General features: G+C 43.6%; 1 non-coding gene across 1 annotated transcript; it reads left to right on the top strand.

Annotated features, from left to right (window-relative positions):
- Positions 1–1,005: 1,005 nt before the first annotated feature.
- Positions 1,006–1,110, top strand: LOC138570762 (U6 spliceosomal RNA). Its single transcript, XR_011303793.1, has one exon. It is a non-coding gene; the product is annotated as a U6 spliceosomal RNA (small nuclear RNA).
- The last annotated feature ends 2,377 nt before the right edge of the window (positions 1,111–3,487 follow it).

The raw sequence follows: 3,487 nt of genomic DNA, 5'->3' as shown, positions 1-3,487 counted from the left end.
TGTTATGTTTTTTGGGGAAGATCTAGAGGGTCCTGCTGATGATTTATTAAACTGTCTGCTACTCTTTCTTTTACATAGAGTCTTCCCTGCCCAGGAATGTTTAAGGCATATTGTATGTCCCTCCCTTACAATGAAAACTCTGTTGAAAGCACAGAGGTACATAGGAATGGATCTGTTAAGAAATGAAACAAAAAGCCTGGAAAATGTCGAACCAGGTAGTATTTGGACTTACAAAAGACGGACTCACAGTCAAATGTGCTATCCGTTGACCCACTGACCCCCTTACCTTTTGTGTAATACTTTTGCTCTCAGTAGGGTTGTCCAAAGTTCTCTTCTTAAAGCGGCTTTCTTATAAAAAATCCTAGACCTGCTTTTTGTGGCACACATGCCTCATATCCCGTTGCTCTTGATAAACTCACATCATCTCCCCCCAATACAAGCTGTAAAAGATTTCCAGGCCTTATCCGAGCAAACTAGACGTGGGTCGAAGGTTCAGCAATCCTTAAATCAGCAGTAAAGTTAACATTGAAATCAGCCTCAGAATCTCTTCAAGGATGGTCCAACATCTATTGCTTACAGGGCTCAATCGGACAGCTTCTGGCACTGATGCCTTAAGCCACTTCCTGTTGTTGCCTTGTCCTTGATACAGCCATGGGCCCACATACACTCAGTGGTACAGAGTTTTTCTCATGTCTATGGGTCTATTGTGATGCTCTCAGGCTTGCATCACCCAGCCATTGTGATGGGGAGGGGTGTCATTTTGCAAGCACCCTGGAGCATGAATCTGTATATCTTCAAATATAATTGGCATTAAACCAAACCCTTTAGGACCAGATCAATACAGCAGCAAAGAATGCTTATTCATTGTTGTTTCCCTCTTCATTTCATACCACCCGATATTTAAATGGTGTTTGGACTTTCTACCCTCTGACATAAGGACATTTGGTATGGCAAACCTTTGACTAGATGTCCTAATCAATGGTTTGATTGACTCTCCCTTTGCACTTGCTTCAGCAACACATGTACTAATATTGGAATGATAATGTGAACATTAAATTGTCCCCTGCTCTAAAGGATGACACGCACATTCGTAAAGCATTCACTATTTTTGGCACATGACAGGACAGAAACTTTCTTAATTTGCAAGTCTTTATTTTTTAATACATGTTTTTTTAATGAAGATTGAAATTGTATGTTCATACATATTACACGACAACACAATACATTTTGCGCCAAATTCAACACTCATGCCTCAGGAGCCTTTTACTTGTGAGTCCTATTGACTGAATGAACAGCCCCCTCTCCTTCAATTTCTTGACTTGTACTTTTAGAAGTGGCAAGCTTCTTTTGTTTTTTTATCCCATTTTACCAAACTCCGTTTTATCAGTTTCCACCTTGTTGTGCACTCCAGCGTAAACTGCGTTAAGGTGCTATTTGCAAACATTGTTCTGAACTACAGCTTTACTTGCTTCTAGGCCTTAATCTTTAATTGGGGCTGAGCAGTGTACTCTGGCTTTGGCTGCTTTTAGTTGGTTGGTTTCTTTTTTGATTTCTGTAACTTTCAAAGAGTCCCATTGTGAAATACCGTTGTCAGAATGTGCTACAGTGCATGAAAACTTAAAATAAATGGTTGTGAGAGGGAGAGGGGGAGGGAGGGGGCGGGGGGAGAAAGAGAGCGGGCGGGAGGGGGAAGGTTAAGGAGGGAGGGAGAGAGAGAGAGAGAGAGAGAGAGAGAGAGAGAGAGAGAGAGAGAGAAAAAACAAAGAAAATATGGTATTCGGGGGGGCTATGTTTTTACATGGAAAAGATTTTAGGCTTTTAATCAAGTGGAAAGAGGCTCTGTGGCTGGTATCTCAGCCTGTTGATGCTTTGTTGAGTTGCTTGGAACATGCAACAAAGGTGACCTGAAGCACTCCCGACCAGGTTGCATGTCTCTAATTTACTGAAATCCCACAGACCTCCTCCGTGTGCCACAAAGTACCTGAGCTCTGCAGTTGTTCCCCACAAGTCGCCAAGCTCCCCAGATTTACTTTCTCAGAGTTGCTAGTTACTGCTACCCCACCTCGACCACTATATTTTCCCCAGATACTTGCTACTGTGCAGAAAGCAGGGCTAAGAGAGAGGGAGAAGGGGTGTGCCTATGCAAATCATCTGCCAGGATCATTCCTGGGAGGTCATTCCATCCCACCAAATGACACCCGAGCAGCGGCACATAATTTGGAGAACAGAAATATTCGGACAGGCCACAAAGCAAAGGCTGGGCCGTTGATTGAGGAACCCTTTAGCCATGTCTCCCTAAGTTACCGAGGTCCAGAAAAATTCCACCCTCAGCTCTCATAGAGAGGTCCTTGGCCGATCGTGGCCGATCAGGGCCGTGAAGGGTCGGGGTGACTGCACACTGCCTCACCTTTTCACTGCTTTCTACAGCGGTAATGCTTTTGCAGAAGGGACCTGTACAAGTGATTTTATTCTGCGCTGTGGGAAAGTGACATTTAACCACTGGCATTAAGCAAACGACTTGCGCTGCTCAACGCACATACATGCAGAGAAATCATTTCATGTTTTTTGGGGAAGGTCTAGAGGGTCCTGCTGATTATTTATGAAGCTGTACGCTACTCTTGCTTTTACAGAGAGTCTTCCCTGCCCAGGAATGTTTAAGGCATACTGTATATCCCTCCCTTACAATGAAAACTCTGTTAAAAGCACAGAGGTACATAGGAATGGATCTGTTAAGAAATGAAACGAAAAACCTGGACAAAATGTCGAAACGGGTAGGATTTGGACTTAGCACATCTGACTGTGAGTCAGTTAATTGTATCTCTTCACCCACTGACCCCCTTTCCTTTTGTGTAATCCTTTTGCTCTCAATAGGATTTTCCAAAGTGGCTTTCATATAAAAGATCATAGACCTGCATTTTGTGGCACACAAGCCTCATATCCCGTTGCTCTTTATAAATTCACATCATCTCCCACCAATACAAGCTGTAAAAGATTTTCAGGGCTTAGCCAAGCAAACTAGACTTGGGTCGAAGGTTAAGCAATCCTTAAATCAGCAGCAGAGTTAACATTGAAATCAGCCTCAGAATCTCTTAAGGGATGGTCCAACATCTGTTGCTTGCAGCACGCAATGGGGCAGCCTGGGTGCTGACAGCTTAAGCCAGCTCCTGTTCTTGCCTTGTCCTTGATCCAGCCATGGGCCCACATGCACTCAGAGGAATAGAGTGTTTCTCGTGTCTATGGGTCTGCCGTGATGCTCTCACGCTTGCATCACCCAGCCTTCGTGATGGGGAGGGTGTGTCAATTTGCAAGCACCCTGCAGCATGAATCTGTTTATCTTTAAATATAATTGCCATTAAACCAAACCCTTTAGGACCGGATCAATACGGCAGAAAAAGAATGCTGATGTATTGCTGTTTGCCTCTTAATTTCATACCATCCAACATATAAATGGTGTTTGGTCAATGATTTGCCATATCAAATGTCCTTA

This window comes from Ambystoma mexicanum, chromosome 2q (assembly GCF_040938575.1).
Source record: "Ambystoma mexicanum isolate Mex_15411 chromosome 2q, UKY_AmexF1_1, whole genome shotgun sequence".
NCBI lineage: Eukaryota > Metazoa > Chordata > Amphibia > Caudata > Ambystomatidae > Ambystoma > Ambystoma mexicanum.
Note: the sequence above shows the minus strand (reverse complement) of the source record. Positions and strands in the feature narration are given on the sequence as shown.